This window comes from Coregonus lavaretus, assembly GCF_964263955.1.
Source record: "Coregonus lavaretus genome assembly, chromosome: 10".
NCBI classification, from domain to species: Eukaryota; Metazoa; Chordata; class Actinopteri; order Salmoniformes; family Salmonidae; genus Coregonus; species Coregonus lavaretus.
In genome coordinates, this window is record NC_139997.1 from 25,385,342 (window position 1) to 25,412,316 (window position 26,975).

At 43.1% G+C, this 26,975-nt stretch overlaps 1 long non-coding RNA gene across 1 annotated transcript; it reads left to right on the forward strand.

Annotated features, from left to right (window-relative positions):
- Positions 1-10,603: 10,603 nt before the first annotated feature.
- On the forward strand, positions 10,604-13,625 carry LOC311135642. Its single transcript, XR_014613796.1, has 3 exons — positions 10,604-10,725; positions 12,237-12,384; positions 12,638-13,625. It is a non-coding gene; the product is annotated as an uncharacterized lncRNA (long non-coding RNA).
- The last annotated feature ends 13,350 nt before the right edge of the window (positions 13,626-26,975 follow it).

Consider the following 26,975-nt stretch of genomic DNA (forward strand, 5'->3'; position numbering starts at 1 on the left):
CCACTGGAATGATTGGGGTAAGGATAGGTAGACAGCGTTAAACGTAATACTACTGTAATCTAATAATATATTACTTGTAGCAACAAAACACAACAAAAAGAAAACTTATCTATCTTAACCTATCTTATCATAATGTTAGAGAACTGTTTATCTGAGAAACCTGAAGCCGATGAGCCTCCTCATTTTTCTTCATGGACCTGTAACATCGCCCTCTCACTGTCACCTCACCGTTAACTACACTTGAGACTGTTTCAATACAGTGATTGGGAGAAAGGGCGCAGCATTAGCCATTAATACATTACTGACTCTTATCTTACGGTCGATACAAACAGCAGTAATATTAAAAAGAGGCTGCAAAACAGAAACTCGTCAGCTCATAACCTTCGCTAGCATAGGGCTAATTTAAGCTAAATAAAGATAAACACGTACCTTCATAATCAAACAGGTAACCTTCAACGAAGAACTTGTAGCCTTTATCAAGCTTCGATCTTGAAGTAAGGGACCACTTGTCAGCAAGTCGTTCTACGTCGTTAAGTCGTATTGGTGGCAGATGTGAAAGGGACTGGGTGAACTCCATAATGATGTGCTACTAGCTAAGCGTTCCTAAGCGACACCGGATGTAAACATAACCTGCATCGCGGCAGAACGGAAGTTGTCTGACGTCACGTGAAAAGGGCCTATATCACATTACACAAGGACATTAATGGACAACTATTTATTGGTGCACTACTGACACCTATCGTTGGATCCAGTCCAGGACAGCAGAATAAAAAACACCCACTGATAATATGTAACGTTTACATTTTACATTTACATTTAAGTCATTTAGCAGACGCTCTTATCCAGAGCGACTTACAAATTGGTGCATTCAACTTAGCCAGTGTAATGTCAGAACAATAATTGTTCCCGTGCTGTAAAAGGTTTAAGAACCATTGATGTAATTAAGAAAAATATCTGTCTGACACAAATAATTGCAATTTCTAAAGTTTTATTGGAAATACATGTTTCAAACAGCACAAGTCAAGTACAGATGGGTGTAGCTACATCAGATAAATTCTAATTTAGTTTAAATGTGATGCAGTCCTCCAGTCCCAGTTCATATGCACACTTTTGACATGCTTCAGACCAGATGCATGCTCCACTTCTGTGCACAATGTTCATGAACTTGCATACATCACAGTGTTTCAAGCTTATGCATTCTGCATCTCTCAGCTGTCTTTCATCTGAAGCCATATCCTCCAGGGTCTAAACAGGTGTAGGTTTCCGTCTCTGTGTGGGAGACCAGATATTGCAAGGAGGCCAGTAAGGGGCCCTCTTCTCTTCCCTTTGGCCAAAGGAGACATAAGACCCCAATACCAGTGACACTGCCCTGCGGCCGGTGCTGTCCTTTGGATGAGACCGCGTAGACAGAGGTCTTATCTCTCTGTTGTTACTAAACATCTCATGGCACTTATGGCATGAGTAGGGGTGTTGACCCTGCTTCTCCTGGCTATATTTCCAAGCCTAAGCATGGGAAAGCGCTTCTACGCACTATGTAAATCCAACTCATTATCATACGCCACCTGGGTAGGATGTATGGGGACCAATATCGTATTTGTTTTGTAAGAATGGTGCATGTCGCAAAATATAAGAATGAGACCAATATATGTATTTTGCACATTTTTTATTAATTTTTTATTTAACCTTTATTTAACCAGGTAAGCCAGTTGAGAACAAGTTCTCATTTACAACTGCGACCTGGCCAAGATAAAGCAAAGCAGTGCGATAAAAACAACAACACAGAGTTACATATGGGGTAAACAAAACATAAAGTCAAAAATACAACAGAAAATATATATACAGTGTGTGCGAATGTAGTAAATTATGGAGGTAAGGCAATAAATAGGCCATAGTGCAAAATAGTTACAATTTCGTATTAACACTGGAATGATAGATGTGCAAAAGATGATGTGCAAATAGAGATACTGGGGTGAAAATTAGCAAAATAATGTGTGTGTGTGTGGTAGTAGGAGTAATAGTTGGCCATTATTTCTTTGAACATCTCAGTTTGGGCAGCAGCCACTGAAGAAACCTGTCAATCAAAAACAACAGGAGAATAAATAGTATTATAAACTGGTTGATTCCAGCCCTGAATGCTGATTGGCTGACAGCCGTGGTATGTCAGACCGTATACCACAGGTATGACAAAACATTTATTTTTACTGCTCTAATTACATTGGTAACCAGTTTATCATAGCAATAAGGGAACTCGGGGGTATGTGGAATATGGCCAATTTACCACGGCTAAGGGCTGTATCCAGGCACGACGCTCTGCGTCGTGCTTAAGAACAGCCCTTAGACGTGGTAGGTTGGCCATATACAACACCCCCTCGTGCCTTATTGCTTAAGTTTGCATTAACACATCAGACAGCTGCTCTTTCTCTGCTACCTCATTCTATTTCTCTAATTCTCTAGTCTAGTATTCCCTGTTTATATTCCACTTCTCCCTCATTTATTTCCTCACCTCTTCCTCAGACTCTTCTTTTCCTCTTTCTTGTCCTCCTCCTTACTTTCTCCAACATTTTCTATCTGTTGCATCTTATTGGCCTTCTCTTGCTTCACTCGTTTTTTGGCCTTGCCCTTCTTTTTCTTATTGATCTTCCCTTCCTGAATATTTTGGACAAGGAGAAAAAGTAATGTAAGCTTATGGGTTTTCTCTTCTCTTGAGCTACTATATCTAGAGATATGCTATACTGTAGAAGGACATACGGACAAGATTCCCTTCTTGTATTTCCTCTCACCTGTGGGGCCACTCCTGCCATTTCCTGCGCCATTTCTTGGAGCAGCTTCCTGCCAGTCTCACTCAGGTTGGTGATGGGGGCCAGGCGAATAATCTGTACAGACAAAGGGTCAAACCATTGAGATGTGACACACACACAAACAAATGTAAGAGACGCCTACCAGTTGATGGTCCTTCAGTGGAACTTGTGGTTCCTTTGGAGGCTCTGGAAAGTCGTCAGTAGAGGCATCATTGCCATCATCACGCTGTGTGTCAGAGAGCTAGCTGGTCATAGTCCATTCTCCACATTCAGTGAAAGAGTTACTCAAATACATGGTGCAGAACCTATGGGCTCTATCAATGTAATTGTCTGCATAATTTCCAATCCGCCATATATATATATATTATTATATATTTTTTTGTATGCAGAACTTACCAGGAAGTCTGACTCATCGAAGGAGTGGAGAGACAGATCGTCGTCCTCTACCATATCCCTCACTTCAAGCTTTGTCACCTTTCCATCCTCCTCATCCTTAACTTTCAGCAGTGGTGTCCTCCTTCCATGATCCTCATCATCACACTGTGTATCAGAGTCAGCTAGTCAGAGACCATCCTCCTCACAGTGATGTCACTCAACAAAGACATGGACGGTACGGTACAACTCTCTTACCTCAGATTCACAGTCAGTAAAGGAGTCGATGGAAAAGTCATCGGAGTTGGAGGACGAGATCACCTCATCATAATTTTTCTCTATCAGCCGAGTCACCCTTCCAGACTGAGGAGACAGCGAAAGGCATGTACTCATGGCAGCCATAGAATACACTGGCACCAACATGGTTTACAAGTAGTGAGTAATACATGGGTAACTGAAAATGCAAGTGTATTGAAATGCAATAAATGCAACTCCAATAACATTAGGGATGGAGATAAAGACCTTGTCACGCTCTGGCTCCGGGACTTTGTATGTTGAGCCAGGGTGTGTTCGTTTCGTTGTGTTCTGTTTTGGTTGGTTGTCTATTTGGTTATGTTTCCTTGTTTGGTCAATGACTCCCAATCGGAGGTAACGAGTGTCAGCTGTCGGCTCGTTATCTCTGATTGGGAGCCATATTTAAACTGTGTGTTTTCACCTTGTGGTTGTGGGTTTTTGTTCCGTGTTTCAGTCTGTGTACTGAGGACTTCACTATCCGTCATTGTTTATTGTTTTCTCGTTCGTGCACTTTAACTTTAATAAAGTCATGTTCGCTACAAACGCTGCGCTTTGGTCCACTCCTTCCGTAGACGGCCGTGACAGAAAAACCCACCACCAAAGGACCAAGCAGCGTGTCCAGGAGCCAAGGGTCTGGACATGGGAGGAGATTTTGGATGGAAAAGGGTCTTGGACTTGGGAGGAAATCCTGGATGGGATGGATCGCCGGCCATGGAGTAAAACAGTGGAGAGGCGACAGAGAGAGGAGCAACGGCGTCAGCAGGGCCATCGTCGGAAGGACGAGAGGCAACCCCAAAAAGTTTTTTGGGGGGGGGCACATGGCTTGGGCGGCTGGGCAGCAGGAGGCTGCCACAGGGAGACGTGGAGAGAAGGCTACCGGATTACGGGAGCCATTGGCGAGTAGAGGGAGGGAAGTAGTTGAGGCACGGCGTGAGAGACTGAGGTGTGTTACCAGTCCGGTCCGGCCCGTTCCTGATCCCCGGTTGAGGCCAGTGGTGTGTGTTCCCAGTACGGACCGGCCTGTTCCTACTCCACGCACCAAGCCCACGGTGTGCGTCGCCAGTCCAGCCCGGCCGGTTCCTGTTCCACGCACTAAGCCTGCGGTGTGCGTCGCCAGCCCTGCCCGGCCTGTTCCTACTCCACGCACCAAGCCCACGGTGTGCGTCGCCAGTCCAGCCCGGCCGGTTCCTGTTCCACGCACTAAGCCTGCGGTGTGCGTCGCCAGCCCTGCCCGGCCGGTTCCGGCTCCACGCACTAGGTTTACGGTGTGCGTCGTCAGCCCAGCCCGGCCTGTTCCTGCTCCACGCACAAAACCTACGGTGTGCGTCGCCAGCCCAGCCCGGCCTGTTCCTGCTCCACGCACTAAGCCTACGGTGTGCGTCGCCAGCCCTGCCCGGCCGGTTCCTGCTCCACGCACTAGGTTTACGGTGTGCGTCGCCAGCCCAGCCCGGCCTGTTCCTGCTCCACGCACAAAACCTACGGTGTGCGTCGCCAGCCCAGCCCGGCCTGTTCCTGCTCCACGCACAAAACCTACGGTGTGCGTCGCCAGCCCAGCCCGGCCTGTTCCTGCTCCACGCGCAAAACCTACGGTGTGCGTCGCCAGCCCAGCCCGGCCTGTTCCTGCTCCACGCACTAAGCCTGCGGTGTGCGTCGCCAGCCCAGCCCGGCCTGTTCCTGCTCTACGCACAAAGCCTACGGGGTGCGTCGCCAGCCCAGCCCGGCCTGTTCCTGCTCCACGCACAAAACCTACGGTGTGCGTCGTCAGCCCAGCCCGGCCTGTTCCTGCTCCACGCACAGAGCCTACGGTGTGCGTCGCCAGCCCAGCCCGGCCTGTTCCTGCTACTCGCACCAAGCCAAGGGTGCGAGTCGTCAGCCTGGTTCAGCCCGTTCCTGCTACTCGCACCAAGCCAGGGGTACGAGTCGTCGGCCTGGTCCAGCCCGTTCCTGCTACTCGCACCAAGCCAAGGGTGCGAGTCGTCAGCCTGGTTCAGCCCGTTCCTGCTACTCGCACCAAGCCAAGGGTGCGAGTCGTCAGCCTGGTTCAGCTCGTCCCTGCTACTAGCACCAAGCCAAGGGTGCGAGCCGTCAGCCTGATCCAACCCATTCCTGCTACTCGCACCAAGCCAGGGATGCGAGTCGTCAGCCTGGTTCAGCCCGTTCCGAATCCACGCATCAAGCCTAGGGTGCGTATCGTCGGCCAGGTCCGGTCCGTTCCTGCCTCACGCGCCAAGCCAGGGGTGCGCGTCGTCAGTCCAGATCCTACCAGCTGGGTCAGATCGGACCGGGGGCGCTACGGGGGGGTTGAAGAAGGGTGGTGGTCAAGCCCGGAGCCGGAGCCGCCTCCGAGGAGTAATGCCCACCCAGCCCTCCCCTGTTTGGGGTTTTTGAGGCGCGGTCGCAGTCCGCGCCTTTAGGGGGGGGTACTGTCACGCTCTGGCTCCGGGACTTTGTATGTTGAGCCAGGGTGTGTTCGTTTCGTTGTGTTCTGTTTTGGTTGGTTGTCTATTTGGTTATGTTTCCTTGTTTGGTCAATGACTCCCAATCGGAGGTAACGAGTGTCAGCTGTCGGCTCGTTATCTCTGATTGGGAGCCATATGTGTGTTTTCACCTTGTGGTTGTGGGTTTTTGTTCCGTGTTTCAGTCTGTGTACTGAGGACTTCACTATCCGTCATTGTTTATTGTTTTCTCGTTCGTGCACTTTAACTTTAATAAAGTCATGTTCGCTACAAACGCTGCGCTTTGGTCCACTCCTTCCGTAGACGGCCGTGACAGACCTTCCATAGTATAGGAATCTTTAAAATGTCGAATGGATGATTATCAATTCAACTAAGCCAACCAAAATGGCCATATGAATCAAAATATTGATCTATCTGTTGTCTCTGTGGGAACAGCATAGATGTGTGACCTGGCTGAGAGGCTCTGGATTGATATTCCATCCATCCCCAGATGTCTGGTCCTGCCCACAGCTCACAATGATTGGCTGTTAACAGTAAAAAATGAATTAAACACTGCTTTGCTCATTTTGGCCATGGAAATAACTTGAATTATGTATCAATAAATATCAAAAGTACTGTTATGTGGTTGAATTTGAATGTGACTTACAGGCCTTTTGTGGATCTTAGTGGTCTGCACTGAAGTAGACTGTCAAGACAGCATTCAATGTGGTTAGATAGGGAGGGATATCTGCATTTGCTTTTATTGTGATAACTGCAGTTTGTACATGCAGCATGCAGTGGCGGCTCCTGAAAAAATTCTCAGGGGGGGCAATTTTTCTGATGATTTAGGTGACCTACACACATTTTAAAAAAGATATGTCCAGCAACAACATGAAGACAGGGGCAGCATATAAGTCAATACCAGAAGCATTTATTGACTGATCTCAAAAGTGTTGGCTTACCAGGGTTGGTGGAGCCCTCAGTTTCATCTTTGCCTCGCAAAGCTAACTCAAACACTCCGCAAAACTTCACACACTGGATTAGCCGGCTGAGGATGTGGCGGTTCTTGCTAATGTCGTAGTAAATATATTTGTTATAGTGAATATGGAATATGATATGTTGAGTAAAATGTTGTGCTAAGATCTATTTAGGTCAGGAGCTGGTTATAAGTTCTGTTCCTATCCAATAACAATGGACAAAAGGGTCCTATCTTGTCAGCCTTGTCAGCAGGTGGCCAAGGACAACACCCACGCCATAGGCCTCTCAGTTCTTCCAACTCACGAGTTCTTGCTCTGAGGACACACACACACACACACACAAACACACACACACACACATCATCACTGTTAAACACACACACACACACACACACACACACACACACACACACACACACACACATCATCACTGTTAAACACACACACACACACACACACACAAAAATCCCCTCTCTTAGGCTGAACATTTGAAGACAGAGAACCCGACTCAGAGCCAATGCAACAGTGACACTAGCCTGGAGGGGACCTCGCCCAACTCATCAGGACCAATCAGAAGATCAGAACTACTAGATTCAACCTACTTCATTTATTGCATAAAATGTCTGCACACAATGTTTCGGGGCTCTCTTCAGATAATAATAATAATAATAATAATAATATGCCATTTAGCAGACGCTTTTATCCAAAGCGACTTACAGTCATGCGTGCATACATTTTTGTGTATGGGTGGTCCCGGGGATCGAACCCACTACCTTGGCGTTACAAGCGCCGTGCTCTACCAGCTGAGCTACAGAAAGTGGATACTCATGGATGCGCATCGCAATTGTAAAATGTCAACACAATTGGAGACACCACGTCATTTTTGGAGACATGTTATTGACAGTAAACTATTGTAGATGCGACTGCTAACTAAATAAAACATTTTAGCTGGCTAGCTAATCATCTTAGCTAAATGTGGGGCAAACAATTCAGTTATTTACCGTTAATTTGAGGGATTGGGGTGAAAGAAATCGAGTTACATAGTGATACTTTACGATATACTGTATTGACAATATCGCAATATTTTAGCGCTAGTTGGCTGTACCTGCACCAAAACACCATTATTGTTCCTTCATAGCTTGTTCTCAATCTTTTCACATTGGGAGCCAATTTGTTTTCAGCACTTTTATTTCCATGACTGATCAAAACTCGTTCTCATGGCTTTCTGATCCCTCTGCAACAGACATATGGTGCGCAATAAAATCACAGTATCGAATCGCAATACGTATAGAATCATGAGACTCGCAATGCATATATCTTATCGTGAGGTTCCTGGCAATTCCCAGCCCAAGTTCATTTGCCACAACAAATCTCTTCGCTAGCAAACGCGATGTCTTCTCCAAAACGGCAATGTGTCTCCAGCAATGTTTACTTTTTTGACGTTCTATGGCATCTCCACTTTCCAAGCATATATGACCACATGTAATATTTTGGTAAGTGATGCAAATAGTGAACTATGTAGGGCCAGGATGTAAAATATATGTAGCTGCAGCAATTTCTCTTATCTGATATGGTAAGTAATGGGGCTTAATGTATAGCTCCCTAAGAGTTTGACGAACGGGTCCGTGCACGCGATTCCAGATATCTTTACCTCTGAATAAACTGCCTTTATTATACCATATCCACCCTGTCCAAAGTCTCTACTTGGTCTCAGTTCTCCAGTAAACTTGTGATTATCAACACTAACCTCATCGTTGTGGCGGCGGACAGCTAGCCTGTATCCCTCATCCAGTTGAGTGGCAATGTTCTTTTTTCGTTCGTACCAATTTTTGGAAAATCCTCGGGTGTAGGACTTTCCGCCTTTAGTAGAAACCTGTTGAATTATTAAATTTGGTCTGGGAGGTCCTAATTGTTTCGTTGCCAATTTATCTTGATTTGTTCGCCGACAAAAAGGAACTTCTTTCAAAGAGACAATCGAGTTGCACTGCCATTTTGACAGTAATAGTGAATTGATTGATGAGGCTACCCGCTCTTTTCTTAGTTACGTTCATGGTTATGTTACGTATGACGAAAGCGCGTAAGTGCAAGCCCTCAGAAACCCATAGAGATTGTATTGAAAGCTCTGATATTTGAAAAAATATATATTTTACATGGGAGTCTATGAGAGACTTCTGGGCGATTTTCAACCTGACTGAAATCGCCCCAAAAGGGGGGGGGGGGGGGGGCATTTGAAGCACGACTTTAGCCTGATTGGACATTTAGTGGCAGATCAGACCAGACGTCTAGATTACAACACTGATAACTACTGTTGCCGTGATATAATTGATTAGAAAAAAAATCCCTTCCTTTTCCCGTTTGGCAGTGCGTCGCCCATATCGCCCTATTGAACACACCGCCCCTGGCAGCATGTATAACTAATGCGTATGTGTTATTGTTTTCAGGTCAGATATTACTTACAGGCTTTGGCCTTCTGCGCACCTTGCCGGTTGGCCACAACACAGAATCAGGGGTGTTCACCCTCACTGGATTCAACTGTCAACACAACACTCACTTTAAAATGTGATAATATAACAAAAACAGAACAAATAAATAAATATGTTATATTTACCACATAAGGGCGGCGCCTTAAAGCTCTTTTGATTCTCTCATCATTACGATCCATCTTGCTTTCTGAGGGAAACATTTCCATCAATTGATTGACACAAAACATAAAGCATATCCTGACACACACACACACACACACACACACACAAAGATGGCATCCACAATGGCACCCTATTCCCTATCTATCTATCTATCTATCTATCTATCTATCTATCTATCTATCTATCTATCTATCTATATATATATATATATATATATAAGGCACCCTGTATATATTATACAGGTTGGGAAGGCTGTGCATCAAAAGGCCAAAGGTTACCTGCAGCAACCTGAGTGAAGAAAGCGATTGTACAGATGAAATCACATCTGAACACAGTTTATGTAGTGAATTAATGCTTGGCACGTCATAAAATGTAACCAAGCATAAACGTCACAAGCAAAAGGCTTGTTTGGATACGGTCTGTTTGTATTTTTTTGGTCATTTAGCAGACGCTCTTATCCAGAGCGACTTACAGGAGCAATTAGGGTTAAGTGCCTTGCTCAAGGGTACATCGACAGATTTTTCACCTAGTCGTCTCGGGGATTGGAAACAGCGACCTTTCGGATACTGGCACAACGCTCTTACCCACTAAGCTACCTTCCCACTGGTTGTAGCTAACTGAATAACGAAAGTGATGTGCATATATCCTACTGACTGAGAAATGGTTGTGTGGATGGTTGGTTCGACGTTTTACATAGGCCAACAGGAAATCATTAGGAATTAACCATTCCTTGCCAATATATATATATATTTTTTTATTTTTTTTGCACTTGGAGAAACAATCATTAAGGGACCACAATGGAAGTAGTTGGTTTTATTGTGTTGTCCCTGACACGTTTTATTTTATTAAACGGTTTTAATTATTTTATTTAAGTGTCAAATCAAATATATCTATCTGGCTTTCTATATAACTCAAATGGGCTGCTGAGGACACTTTGATCATCACATTTCAGGCACAAGTCAGCAGGTGGCAGTGTCTTTAAATGCAGCACTGCCTTAGTGCACTTCATGATCTGCAGATCAGTAATTTTGTGGTTGTGAATGTGATTTATCCAAATGCGGTAGTCCAGTACATTTGTTTTGGCTTAGCAAGCTAGCTACCCCCAGTTTTAGCTAAAATGTCCCCTGTAGCTCAGTTGGTAGAGCATGGCGCTTCCAACGCCAGGGTTGAGGGTTCGTTTCCCACGGGGGGCCAGTATGAAAATGTATGTACTAACTGTAAGTCGCTCTGGATAAGAGCGTCTGCTAAATGACTAAATTGTAAGAAGTGTTGTGCAATATTGGAGGACAGGTGTCGTAACTGACATTTTTGTATTGTGCTTGATTATCCACTAGTAGTTTGACAAATATGCACTGAGCATCAAAATTATCTCCCGAATAGTTTTGAAAGAATTTAGGGTGAGCTGTTGTAACTTCTCAAGGGATATGTTCTGTGTTGGATTGTGATGTTATGCCTTTCATTGACGCCTGGTATGTCTGCACCCTAACACAAGGCAATGGTGTTCCGGAACTGTTGATGTATTGAAAGTACTGTTGTGTAAACAAATTGGTTGTATTATCACCTCCCGCAATATAAGGGACATGTAAGCATTTCTTCCTTGAGTTCTTCCCTATGAAATCAGAGGTGGATCTCCCCTGCAGCTGCTCGTATTAAATATGTTTCTATTATATCGTCAAATAGCTTCTGCCTTAATCTTGGATCGAATTTTCCACAACAATGTGGTTCAGAGGTTCAAGAGTTCACGAGTGGCATTGTTGCTGTCATTATAGTATCCTTTGTTTTGTTTACTGTAACTACATATTTCGGTTTATCAGAGGATGCCTTCAGTCTTGGAACTACAGTTTTTGGCAATGGGCATGGTAAATTAGCAAGGAGGGGCTAGGTGAATCAAGAGTCATATGCTCGGTAGCTAGCTACTTTGAATGGGAGTGTTGTAACGTTATCTAGCTTGCTACAATTTGTAGCTAACGTTAAAGACGTAAAAGATGGTGCCAGTAGGCTACAGCGGCAAGCAAGAGCACAACACATCAATGCCACTGATGTCTGTCAACCCTATAATTTCCGTTTTAATCCTGTCCTATTCCAGTACACAAACTCATCACATATTCCTTCCGCTACAAGACAGTGACCCAGCTACTCCTAAGCATTGGGGTTCTGGTGCCCCTCTGTGGTGGTATTGAGAAGAGTGTGGGCACTGTTCGGGTCCTCATGTTTCAGCTGCTCTCTATCAGCACAGGGGTGTTGTACACCATCCTGGGGCTGGTACTGTTTGGTGCATCTTCCCAGAATCAAGTGGAGGGGTTAGTTCCTGTATCCCTCTCCCTTATGGGTATGGCCACAGTGCACTCCCGTATGGTTAAGGGCTTTCTTTTTGGAGTCAGTGTATCCATGTTAGCCCTGCCCTGACTGTTTCTGCTCATCGTAACACTTTTGGTCCCACAAACTGTCTTCCTCTGCAATGCAACGTCATCATTGCAGGGCAGGATCTGTATCCTTACTCCAACCTCATTGTGGTTGAAAATAACTGTGATACACTCTGCAGTGTGTCACAGCTTTAAGTGTGCGTAGTAGTGTAGTTAAGTTGTAATATTTGTGTGTGTTGTATATGCTTGAAATGTTTGTTGAGTCCTCATGCTGAACATTATGGGATGTTTGGTTAGGAAAATCTTGCATCACTGCGTCACACATTCTCTTTATCTTGCTCTGGTGAAACAGACGGAAAGGGCTGGCTCTCACTTCTAGACATGTCTGATGCTAGGGCATCAGTGCTGGACAAGAAGATGCCTTTCAGGCTGCTGAGGACCATTGGTGTCCTGTATGTCCCTGCATCAACAGAGGAGAGAAGGAAGACGGTCCACCCACCGTGAGTACTGAGAAAGCACTAAACGCATTATTTATCCTACAAGACAAGAGGTCATTAAATTAACATGATTTTTGGGTGCAAGCCAGAGAACATGATGTTCTACAGTATAATGAGGTGCAGTTTTAATAGAGGATCCTCAGCTGTAATTGAATACTGTACAATAGACACCTAGTGGTCCCCCATGATTCAATAGAGAATCACTGTTTAGTTAGATAAGCGCCCCTTAATCTCTCCACATTCTCATTGGTTGCAGAATCATTCCATCCCCAGGCTCCTACCCAGTCCACGCCCACGCTCCAGTTTCCTCCAATCTACAGGCTACCGAGACCACACCAAAGACATTTGAAGGCTGGGCCAACTCATACTATACACAGGGGAGCCCTGTTCAGCTCTCAGGTTATTATGGTCACAACCATGGATATGTCCTCAAGCATAGCTTTGGGCCAAGTCATGGACATAGTCACTAACACAGCTCCGGCCATGGACACAGTCATGGGCACACATATGCCTCTCAAACCACTAGTCACTGGGATCCAGTGGCTCAACATCTACATTCTCAACATTCCCACCTCAGTCCACTGTCTGTGTCTGTCAGTGCCCCCCAGAGTTTCACAGCAAACATGCCAGAGTCACTGCCAGGATCTGTGATGGTTCACCCAGGGGCACCTGTGTCTTCACTGACCGTTTGATGACATAGAAAACACATTGAATGACAGAGCTATCTCATATGTTATACGTTGAGATATAATATGCTTGGACATGGGGTTTGAGGCAGTACTTAAAGGTACACGGTTTCTTCACTGATGATTTTGGTTTCAAGAAACAAGCAGGCTCAAAATGTTCAAGGTCAAATCAATACAAGAAGGTTTTGATTGTCAGTTGATTGTAAGACCACTCCTTTTGGCTTGTACTTTGCGTTTTTCTACACATACTGTAGACAAATCTCTTGGCACTCTTGATATATCAGGCATTTTATATTACACTTTCACTGATTTATTCAGTTTTCCTTTACTTAACTACTTACAGCAATTAAATAGCATCCCCTCACCAGTAAATTAGATCCATTACATGCAGTTTGTTTGGCAATCAACATTATTGTAAATTGAGGAGCAGGGAGCAGTGGGTGAGGTTATCAAGAGTGTGGGCTATAAGGGCAGATTATGATGTAATCTTTAGAAAATGAGGCAGTTGTGCACAGTAAAGAGAAGCCATAAATGACAACCAAGACTAAATATAGCAAATCAATGATTATTATTTCTTTACAAATGCATGCTTTCAAGTTATACTGTTTATATACAAATAGCTATTTTGCATATACAACTGGATCAAGTGGTAAGAGTCATGTAACAGGTCATGATGGAACACGTTATTCGATATCAGTAATGCAAGAGAAAAAGTTAAAAGGCACACAATTCTTCAATGAAAACATGAACCCTGCCATATCACTACAATAGTTTAGGGGTTTCTCTATTAAAAGAAACACCAAAAGGACAGCTGAACATCACCCTTATATCATCCACTTCATTTCATACAGTTAATGTTCAACAGAACCTCAGAAAATTGAAGTAAATATTCTGTATTAGACCTTCAACCATCAGCATAGAAAGATAAAACCTACATAAAATGCTTACTGGGTGTACAAAACATTAGGAACGCCTGCTCTTTCCATGACATAGCTTTCACCTGGATTTACCTGGTCTGTCTATGATCCCTTGTTGATGTCACTTGTTAAATCCACTTCAATTAGTGTAGATGAAGGGCAGGAGACACATTAAAGGAGGATTTTTAAGTCTTGCTACAATTGAGACATGGATTGTGTGTGTGTGCCATTCAGAAGGTAAATGGGGAAGACAAAAGATTGAAGTGCCTTTAAACGGGGTATGGTAGTAGGTTCCAGGTGCACCGGGTTGAGTGTGTCAAGAACTGCAACGCTGCTGTGTTTTTCACGCTCAACAGTTTCCCGTGTATCAAGAATGGTCCACCACCCAAAGGACATCCAGACAACTTGACAACTGTGGGAAGCATTGGAGTCAACATGGGCCAGCATCCCTGTGGAATGCTTTCGACACCTTGTAGAGTCCATGCCCCGACGAATTGAGGCTGTTCTGAAGGCAAAAGGGGGCGGGTGGAACTCAATATTAGGAAGGTGTTCCTAATGTTTTGTACACTCAGTACTGTACTGTACACATCCCAGAATTAGTGATTATCAGAACACACATAAATGACAGTTAATAGACGTATTCATGTTGTACTGCAAGTGCACATACAACCAACACATATTGCATTGCCTAAATGCCGTGGTAGTGTTCATCTAAATGTGACTAGTTGGCACTCAGCCTTACAGTCAGAGAGCATGAGAAAAGAACACCTGGACATTTTTACAGTTTACCACCATTGAATCTAAGACCTATTCTTTAATGAACCGATGAAGAACAAGGCTCAATGACTAAATAGTTACTGCAATTTAAATGTACAAATTTAACAGTACATGGTACAATATGAATGTGCTACAAGTATGCATACAGTGGAAGTCGGAAGTTTACATACACCTTAGCCAAATACATTTAAACTCAGTTTTTCACAATTCCTGACATTTAGTCCTAGTAAAAATTCAAATTCTTAGGTCAGTTAGGATCACCACTATATTTTAAGAATGTGAAATGTCAGAATAATAGTAGAGAGAATGATTTATTTCAGCTTTTATTTCTTTCATCACATTCCCAGTGGGTCAGAAGTTTACATACACTCAATTAGTATTTGGTAGCATTGACTTTAAATTGCTTAACTTGGGTCAAACGTTTCGGGTAGCCTTCCACAAGCTTCCCACAATAAGTTGGGTGAATTTTGGCCCATTCCTCCTGACAGAGCTGGTGTAACTGAGTCAGGTTTGTAGGCCTCCTTGCTCGCACACGCTTTTTCAGTTCTGCCCACACATTTTCTATAGGATTGAGGTCAGGGCTTTGTGATGGCCACTCCAATACCTTGACTTTGTTGTCCTTAAGCCATTTTACCACAACTTTGGAAGTATGCTTGGGGTCATTGTCCATTTGGAAGACCCATTTGCGACCAAGCTTTAACTTCCTGACTGATGTCTTGAGATGTTGCTTCAATATATCCACATCATTTTCCTTCCTCATGATGCCATCTATTTTGTGAAGTGCACCAGTCCCTCCTGCAGCAAAGCACCCCAACAGCATGATGCTGCCACCCCCGTGCTTCACGGTTGGGATGGTGTTCTTCGGCTTGCAAGCTTCCCCCTTTTTCCTCCAAACATAACGATGGTCATAATGGCCAAACAGTTCCATTTTTGTTTAATCAGACTAGAGGACATTTCTCCAAAAAGTACGATCTTTGTCCCCATGTGCAGTTGCAAACCGTAGTCTGGCTTTTTTATGGCGGTTTTGGAGCAGTGGCTTCTTCCTTGCTGAGCGACCTTTCAGGTTATGTCAATATAGGACTCGTTTTACTGTGGATATAGATACTTTTGTACCCGTTAACTCCAGCATCTTCACAAGGTCCTTTGCTGTTGTTCTGGGATTGATTTGCAAAGTACGTTCATCTCTAGGAGACAGAACGCGTCTCCTTCCTGAGCGGTATGATGGCTGCGTGGTCCCATGGTGTTTATACTTGCCTACTATTGTTTGTCCAGATGAACGTGGTACCTTCAGGCGTTTGGAAATTGCTCCCTAGGATGAACCAGACTTGTGGAGGTCTACAGTTTTTTTCTGAGGTCTTGGCAGATTTCTTTTGATTTTCCCATGATGTCAAGCAAAGAGACACTGAGTTTGAAGGTAGGCCTTGAAATACATCCACAGGTACACCTCCAGTTGACTCAAATGATGTCAATTAGCCTGTCAGAAGCTTCTAAAGCCATGATATCATTTTCTGGAATTTTCCAAGCTGTTTAAAGGCACAGTCAACTTAGTGTATGTAAACTTCTGACCCACTGGAATTGTGATACAGTGAATTATAAGTGAAATAATCTGTCTATAAACAATTGTTGGAAAAATTACTTGTGTCATGCACAAAGTAGATGTCCTAACCGACTTGCCAAAACTATAGTTTGTTGACAATAAATTTGTGGAGTGGTTGAAAAACGAGTTTTAATGACTCCAACCTAAGTGTAAACTTCCGTCTTCAACTGTATTTTACTCTAATCTTGCTCTGCTCTCTGTATTTACACAACCTTCCTAGGGCATCTGAATAGGCGGCCATGTTGAATTTGTAAATACATTCACAGACGGCAAATATATAATGCTTTCAATGCCTTAGACGTCAAATTAGTTAATATACAAGAAAAAACGCCTTGTGGGGATCTTCACAGCATGATAAATGTCCTGACGCAATATTTCATATCATAATCACCTCTGTTTTCGCCTACATGGGACCAACACTTTACAAAATCTATCCAGCCACCAGAGGTTACACCACCTCAGGCTAGGGAATGAATAAAGCGAACAATAATAAAACATTCCAAACCCCTTATTACAGTGAGAGGCACATCTAATCTATTAACAATAATACAACTATACACATAAAAAAAGAAAACCGAAATAGATTTCACTCTGACTTAACCTTACGCTCAGTGACATGCGTTGAGGTCGGTGGCTATTATCAAAGCCAGATTTACTCACAAATAAACCTTGATGAAGCCCAAGTTCACCGTAGAATAGGTTACAGTAGCTCCAACAACCAGAGTGACATAGGCTATTAACTGAAATTGACAAACAATTTTAACCAAATGTAAATAACAATGTAGCCAAGCTACACAAGCGATAGCCTCTGATGGCGGCATACTTCATATAATCCGATAAAATGACACACTGTTAAGCTCAGCCATAAATCGATGTAGCATCCACAGTTATAACTGATAGGTGGCACTAAAATACCAATATATGGACACATAGACTTTATTGCACATTTATTTAAAATAAAAAAATGGAAATACCTTATTTACATTAGTATTCAGACCCTTTGCTATGAGACTCGAAATTGAGCTCAGGTGCATCCTGTTTCCATTGATCATCCTGAAGATTTTTCTACAACTTGATTGGAGTCCACCTGTGGTAAATTCAATTGATTGGACATGATTTGGAAAGGCACACACCTGTCTATATAAGGTCCCACAGTTGACTGTGCATGTCTGAAAAAAAGCCATGAGGATGAAGGAATTGTCCGTAGAGCTCCGAGACAGGATTGTTTCGAGGCACAGATCTGGGGAAGGGTACCAAAAAATGTCTGCAGCATTGAAGGTCCCCAAGGAGACAGTGGCCTCCATCATTCTTAAATGGAAGAAGTTTGAAACCACCAAGAATCGTCCTAGAGCTGGCCGCCCGGCCAAACTGAGCAATCGGGGGAGAAGGGTCAAAGAGGTGACCAAGAACCCGATGGTCACTCTGACAGAGCTCCAGATTTTCTCTGTGGAGATGGGAGAACCTACCAGAAGGACAACCATCTCTGCAGCACTCCACCAATCAGGCCTTTATGGTAGAGTGGCCCGACAGAAGCCACTCCTCAGTAAAAGGCACATGACAGCCCGCTTGGAGTTTGCCAAAAGGCAGCTAAAAGACTCTCAGACCATGAGAAACAAGATTTTCTGGTCTGATGAAATCAAGATTGAACTCTTTGGCCTGAATGCCAAGCGTCAAGTCTGGAGGAAACCTGGCACCATCCCTACGGTGAAGCATGGTGGTGGCAGCATCATGCTGTGGGGATGTTTCTCAGTGGCAAGGACTGGGAAACTAATCAGGATCGAGGGACAGATGAATGGCGCGAAGTATAGAGAGATCCTTGATGAAAACATCTCCAGAGCACTCAGGACCTCAGACTTCGGCGAAGGTTCACCTTCCAACAGGTCAACGACACAAAGCACACAGCCAGGACAATGCAGGAGTGGCTTCGGGACAAGCCTCTGAATGTCCTTGAGTGGCCCAGCCAGAGCCCAGACTTGAACCCGATCGAACATCTCTGAAAAGACCTGATAACAGCTGTGCAGCAACGCTCCCCATCCCCATCCAACCTTACAGAACTTGAGAGGATCTTCAGAGAAAAATGGGAGAAACTCCCCAAATACAGGTGTGCCAGACTTGTAGCATCATACCCAAGAAGACTCGAGGCTGTAATCGCTGCCAAAGATGCTTGAACAAAGTACTGAGGAAAGGGTCTGAATAATATGTACGTGTGATATTTTCAGTTTTGGGGGGGCTTTTCATACTTTTTATTTTTATCGATTACCACAGGGTAAGCATTGCCTACCCTGACTGCATGTCACTGCCTGCATTAAATTACTAGCAAGTATCCATCAGGACAACCAACTATAGATGTTTGTAATGTATAAAGTTTAATTAGGAGAGGGAGACAGACCGTGTTCACCATGGCCAGCGCCAGGCCACTCTGTGGCGGTGCCAGCAGGGCTGGTTACTGAGGCAGGTGCAGCAGACTCCCAGACGGGCAGAGGGGAGCGCAAGCACTGACAGTTTCCTGGCAACCTCACTCCTCTCGGACACTTTACTATACATGCGATTGAGACGCGCTCAGCAGTGAGTGAGCTGCACACACCTTAGGGGGAAAAGAGGAGAGATTAGAGGAAAAGAGTGAGGAGTCTCATCTTACCCAAGAACAGGCTTGATACAACCTGGACTTTACTAGGTAGACCTGTGCTCATCTCATTTCTCCCAAAGGTAAAAATGTAATAGACCAAATGATAGCAGAGTAATGTTTCATACAAAACATGGGAAATGAAGGTATACAAAGCCTCACAAACACTTTTCCAATTAGAGAACAAATCCATTGTTTACCAGACTACTGTAATATGTTTTTCGCTCAGCATATTGTGTACGAGCATCTTGACATTTTGTAATTCTTTCTCAATTATTTGTATTTGGACATGACACTCCTTACCCAGGACATTATAGACAGCCCCTTGCTGACTGAAGCCTCCCAGCTGGTCCAGAACACTCTGCCTCCTCTTCTTCAGGGTGCTGGCATCAACAAATACCCTGCACACAAGACAAGCACGGTGACGTCAAACAAACAACAGAGAAAATATGGCCCAAATGGAAAGAATCCAGATCTCTAAAAGTCAGAACCTTTTTCATTCTGCTGCTTCACCCCATACTAAAAGAACATAATACCGTGGACCCCCCTGGGACTCTGATGTAAATGTAGTCCTCAAGCTCAGGGGATCCACCAATGAAGAAGCGTCTCAGTTCTGACACTGTTCCTGTGGTCTCCACGTATGACACATTATTGTATGCTTCCCTATGGGATACAGACACACACAGTCAGAGTAGATCATCATTTACGCTACTTTCAGAAAACAATTCTGACTGTCATTATACACATATACACACCTTACCAGGGGTGGAAGGAATGACCAGGTAGCCATAGCCTTCATTTCTGTAGTGCTGCCAGAAGTACAGAACTGGCCATTGGGGGAGGGATTCTATTATAAAATAATTAATAATAATGCATGTTACAAATTCCATTTTATGATAACTGTTATCAGGAATACAATATAAACTAAATATTTATATTGAAATAAATATTAATACAATATACACTCACCCTCTATCTCATCCTGTCTGACGATGTTCTGGCCCATATCTAGCCACTTCGAAAATAACATCTACTCAACTAAGATGCATCTAACTTCATCTTGCTGTTTCAAAACAGTGTTAATACCTGATTGAGCCGGTGAGTTGAGGGTGTCCAGCTCAATGCCTTCCCTCTCCGGTTGAGCCAAAACCTTTTGCTGAAGGTGTTGGGAGAGGGCTGCTGTAGAGGTGACTCTCTGAATACGGATCCTGTAAACACCATTGTAAATATAAACAAAGTAAACAACATTCTAGCTAACTATTTGCCATGTTTCCCTGGCAAACTCAGTCAGGGTTCAGGTCAAACAATATAATGGGTGTTCATCGTCATCTGCTTTTAGAGCTAACTTTATGGCAATACAAGGAATAAAAGCCACACAAAGGCCAACTGCAACTTACTTAATTGTAAGGTATTTCACAGTATCCCGGGTGTCAGTGCTCCAGCCGTCTGCCATGTTGTAACGTTAGGAACCTTTTTGATGGCTAGCTAGGTTAGTAGCAACGGACACACACGCGCGCTCTGTATAAAGCAGCAAGATGGTTACCAGCAGGATATTTAGCCAATTCGCTAGCTAGCCAATTTTGCAGCTAGCTAGTACTTTTCACAAGCGTCTGCTCTTTGCATAGGAACAACAGTCTTTTTTTTGTGTGTGTATTTCTAAAAATATATATATTTTAAATGTATTTTTCATTAAATTGTTTATATTGATTAATTTTGTTTTTGTTGTTATTATTATTTTATTTTATTTTTATTAACAACAAATCAATACAAAAAGTACATGGGGAACACAAATGTATATAAAGAAAATACAAAGGACATTTGCGCTAGGTGGTACAATATCACATTACACAAGGACATTAATGGACAACTATTTATTGGTGCACTACTGCCACCTATCGTTGGATCCAGTCCAGGACAGCAGAATAAAAAACACCCACTGATAATATGTAACGTTTACATTTTACATTTACATTTAAGTCATTTAGCAGACGCTCTTATCCAGAGCGACTTACAAATTGGTGCATTCAACTTAGCCAGTGTAATGTCAGAACAATAATTGTTCCCGTGCTGTAAAAGGTTTAAGAACCATTGATGTAATTAAGAAAAATATCTGTCTGACACAAATAATTGCAATTTCTAAAGTTTTATTGGAAATACATGTTTCAAACAGCACAAGTCAAGTACAGATGGGTGTAGCTACATCAGATAAATGCTAATTTAGTTTAAATCTGATGCAGTCCTCCAGTCCCAGTTCATATGCACACTTTTGACATGCTTCAGACCAGATGCATGCTCCACTTCTGTGCACAATGTTCATGAACTTGCATACATCACAGTGTTTCAAGCTTATGCATTCTGCATCTCTCAGCTGTCTTTCATCTGAAGCCATATCCTCCAGGGTCTAAACAGGTGTAGGTTTCCGTCTCTGTGTGGGAGACCAGATATTGCAAGGAGGCCAGTAAGGGGCCCTCTTCTCTTCCCTTTGGCCAAAGGAGACATAAGACCCCAATACCAGTGACACTGCCCTGCGGCCGGTGCTGTCCTTTGGATGAGACCGCGTAGACAGAGGTCTTATCTCTCTGTTGTTACTAAACATCTCATGGCACTTATGGCATGAGTAGGGGTGTTGACCCTGCTTCTCCTGGCTATATTTCCAAGCCTAAGCATGGGAAAGCGCTTCTACGCACTATGTAAATCCAACTCATTATCATACGCCACCTGGGTAGGATGTATGGGGACCAATATCGTATTTGTTTTGTAAGAATGGTGCATGTCGCAAAATATAAGAATGAGACCAATATATGTATTTTGCACATTTTTTATTAATTTTTTATTTAACCTTTATTTAACCAGGTAAGCCAGTTGAGAACAAGTTCTCATTTACAACTGCGACCTGGCCAAGATAAAGCAAAGCAGTGCGATAAAAACAACAACACAGAGTTACATATGGGGTAAACAAAACATAAAGTCAAAAATACAACAGAAAATATATATACAGTGTGTGCGAATGTAGTAAATTATGGAGGTAAGGCAATAAATAGGCCATAGTGCAAAATAGTTACAATTTCGTATTAACACTGGAATGATAGATGTGCAAAAGATGATGTGCAAATAGAGATACTGGGGTGAAAATTAGCAAAATAATGTGTGTGTGTGTGGTAGTAGGAGTAATAGTTGGCCATTATTTCTTTGAACATCTCAGTTTGGGCAGCAGCCACTGAAGAAACCTGTCAATCAAAAACAACAGGAGAATAAATAGTATTATAAACTGGTTGATTCCAGCCCTGAATGCTGATTGGCTGACAGCCGTGGTATGTCAGACCGTATACCACAGGTATGACAAAACATTTATTTTTACTGCTCTAATTACATTGGTAACCAGTTTATCATAGCAATAAGGGAACTCGGGGGTATGTGGAATATGGCCAATTTACCACGGCTAAGGGCTGTATCCAGGCACGACGCTCTGCGTCGTGCTTAAGAACAGCCCTTAGACGTGGTAGGTTGGCCATATACAACACCCCCTCGTGCCTTATTGCTTAAGTTTGCATTAACACATCAGACAGCTGCTCTTTCTCTGCTACCTCATTCTATTTCTCTAATTCTCTAGTCTAGTATTCCCTGTTTATATTCCACTTCTCCCTCATTTATTTCCTCACCTCTTCCTCAGACTCTTCTTTTCCTCTTTCTTGTCCTCCTCCTTACTTTCTCCAACATTTTCTATCTGTTGCATCTTATTGGCCTTCTCTTGCTTCACTCGTTTTTTGGCCTTGCCCTTCTTTTTCTTATTGATCTTCCCTTCCTGAATATTTTGGACAAGGAGAAAAAGTAATGTAAGCTTATGGGTTTTCTCTTCTCTTGAGCTACTATATCTAGAGATATGCTATACTGTAGAAGGACATACGGACAAGATTCCCTTCTTGTATTTCCTCTCACCTGTGGGGCCACTCCTGCCATTTCCTGCGCCATTTCTTGGAGCAGCTTCCTGCCAGTCTCACTCAGGTTGGTGATGGGGGCCAGGCGAATAATCTGTACAGACAAAGGGTCAAACCATTGAGATGTGACACACACACAAACAAATGTAAGAGACGCCTACCAGTTGATGGTCCTTCAGTGGAACTTGTGGTTCCTTTGGAGGCTCTGGAAAGTCGTCAGTAGAGGCATCATTGCCATCATCACGCTGTGTGTCAGAGAGCTAGCTGGTCATAGTCCATTCTCCACATTCAGTGAAAGAGTTACTCAAATACATGGTGCAGAACTTATGGGCTCTATCAATGTAATTGTCTGCATAATTTCCAATCCGCCATATATATATATATTATTATATATTTTTTTGTATGCAGAACTTACCAGGAAGTCTGACTCATCGAAGGAGTGGAGAGACAGATCGTCGTCCTCTACCATATCCCTCACTTCAAGCTTTGTCACCTTTCCATACTCCTCATCCTTAACTTTCAGCAGTGGTGTCCTCCTTCCATGATCCTCATCATCACACTGTGTATCAGTCAGCTAGTCAGAGACCATCCTCCTCACAGTGATGTCACTCAACAAAGACATGGACGGTACGGTACAACTCTCTTACCTCAGATTCACAGTCAGTAAAGGAGTCGATGGAAAAGTCATCGGAGTTGGAGGACGAGATCACCTCATCATAATTTTTCTCTATCAGCCGAGTCACCCTTCCAGACTGAGGAGACAGCGAAAGGCATGTACTCATGGCAGCCATAGAATACACTGGCACCAACATGGTTTACAAGTAGTGAGTAATACATGGGTAACTGAAAATGCAAGTGTATTGAAATGCAATAAATGCAACTCCAATAACATTAGGGATGGAGATAAAGACCTTCCATAGTATAGGAATCTTTAAAATGTCGAATGGATGATTATCAATTCAACTAAGCCAACCAAAATGGCCATATGAATCAAAAGATTGATCTATCTGTTGTCTCTGTGGGAACAGCATAGATGTGTGACCTGGCTGAGAGGCTCTGGATTGATATTCCATCCATCCCCAGATGTCTGGTCCTGCCCACAGCTCACAATGATTGGCTGTTAACAGTAAAAAATGAATTAAACACTGCTTTGCTCATTTTGGCCATGGAAATAACTTGAATTATGTATCAATAAATATCAAAAGTACTGTTATGTGGTTGAATTTGAATGTGACTTACAGGCCTTTTGTGGATCTTAGTGGTCTGCACTGAAGTAGACTGTCAAGACAGCATTCAATGTGGTTAGATAGGGAGGGATATCTGCATTTGCTTTTATTGTGATAACTGCAGTTTGTACGTGCAGCATGTATAACTAATGCGTATGTGTTATTGTTTTCAGGTCAGATATTACTTACAGGCTTTGGCCTTCTGCGCACCTTGCCGGTTGGCCACAACACAGAATCAGGGGTGTTCACCCTCACTGGATTCAACTGTCAACACAACACTCACTTTAAAATGTGATAATATAACAAAAACAGAACAAATAAATAAATATGTTATATTTACCACATAAGGGCGGCGCCTTAAAGCTCTTTTGATTCTCTCATCATTACGATCCATCTTGCTTTCTGAGGGAAACATTTCCATCAATTGATTGACACAAAACATAAAGCATATCCTGACACACACACACACACACACACACACAAAGATGGCATCCACAATGGCACCCTATTCCCTATCTATCTATCTATCTATCTATCTATCTATCTATCTATCTATCTATCTATATAATATATATCTATCTATATATATATATATATATATATATATATATATATATATATATATATATAAGGCACCCTGTATATATTATACAGGTTGGGAAGGCTGTGCATCAAAAGGCCAAAGGTTACCTGCAGCAACCTGAGTGAAGAAAGCGATTGTACAGATGAAATCACATCTGAACACATTTATGTAGTGAATTAATGCTTGGCACGTCATAAAATGTAACCAAGCATAAACGTCACAAGCAAAAGGCTTGTTTGGATACGGTCTGTTTGTATTTTTTTGGTCATTTAGCAGACGCTCTTATCCAGAGCGACTTACAGGAGCAATTAGGGTTAAGTGCCTTGCTCAAGGGTACATCGACAGATTTTTCACCTATTCGGCTCGGGGATTGGAACCAGCGACCTTTCGGATACTGGCACAACGCTCTTACCCACTAAGCTACCTTCCCACTGGTTGTAGCTAACTGAATAACGAAAGTGATGTGCATATATCCTACTGACTGAGAAATGGTTGTGTGGATGGTTGGTTCGACGTTTTACATAGGCCAACAGGAAATCATTAGGAATTAACCATTCCTTGCCAATATATATATATATATTTTTATTTTTTTTGCACTTGGAGAAACAATCATTAAGGGACCACAATGGAAGTATTTGGTTTTATTGTGTTGTCCCTGACACGTTTTATTTTATTAAACGGTTTTAATTATTTTATTTAAGTGTCAAATCAAATATATCTATCTGGCTTTCTATCTAACTCAAATGGGCTGCTGAGGACACTTTGATCATCACATTTCAGGCACAAGTCAGCAGGTGGCAGTGTCTTTAAATGCAGCACTGCCTTAGTGCACTTCATGATCTGCAGATCAGTAATTTTGTGGTTGTGAATGTGATTTATCCAAATGCGGTAGTCCAGTACATTTGTTTTGGCTTAGCAAGCTAGCTACCCCCAGTTTTAGCTAAAATGTCCCCTGTAGCTCAGTTGGTAGAGCATGGCGCTTCCAACGCCAGGGTTGAGGGTTCGTTTCCCACAGGGGGCCAGTATGAAAATGTATGTACTAACTGTAAGTCGCTCTGGATAAGAGCGTCTGCTAAATGACTAAATTGTAAGAAGTGTTGTGCAATATTGGAGGACAGGTGTCGTAACTGACATTTTTGTATTGTGCTTGATTATCCACTAGTAGTTTGACAAATATGCACTGAGCATCAAAATTATCTCCCGAATAGTTTTGAAAGAATTTAGGGTGAGCTGTTGTAACTTCTCAAGGGATATGTTCTGTGTTGGATTGTGATGTTATGCCTTTCATTGACGCCTGGTATGTCTGCACCCTAACACAAGGCAATGGTGTTCCGGAACTGTTGATGTATTGAAAGTACTGTTGTGTAAACAAATTGGTTGTATTATCACCTCCCGCAATATAAGGGACATGTAAGCATTTCTTCCTTGAGTTCTTCCCTATGAAATCAGAGGTGGATCTCCCCTGCAGCTGCTCGTATTAAATATGTTTCTATTATATCGTCAAATAGCCTCTGCCTTAATCTTGGATCGAATTTTCCACAACAATGTGGTTCAGAGGTTCAAGAGTTCACGAGTGGCATTGTTTCTGTCATTATAGTATCCTTTGTTTTGTTTACTGTAACTACATATTTCGGTTTATCAGAGGATGCCTTCAGTCTTGGAACTACAGTTTTTGGCAATGGGCATGGTAAATTAGCAAGGAGGGGCTAGGTGAATCAAGAGTCATATGCTCGGTAGCTAGCTACTTTGAATGGGAGTGTTGTAACGTTATCTAGCTTGCTACAATTTGTAGCTAACGTTAAAGACGTAAAAGATGGTGCCAGTAGGCTACAGCGGCAAGCAAGAGCACAACACATCAATGCCACTGATGTCTGTCAACCCTATAATTTCCGTTTTAATCCTGTCCTATTCCAGTACACAAACTCATCACATATTCCTTCCGCTACAAGACAGTGACCCAGCTACTCCTAAGCATTGGGGTTCTGGTGCCCCTCTGTGGTGGTATTGAGAAGAGTGTGGGCACTGTTCGTGTCCTCATGTTTCAGCTGCTCTCTATCAGCACAGGGGTGTTGTACACCATCCTGGGGCTGGTACTGTTTGGTGCATCTTCCCAGAATCAAGTGGAGGGGTTAGTTCCTGTATCCCTCTCCCTTATGGGTATGGCCACAGTGCACTCCCGTATGGTTAAGGGCTTTCTTTTTGGAGTCAGTGTATCCATGTTAGCCCTGCCCTGACTGTTTCTGCTCATCG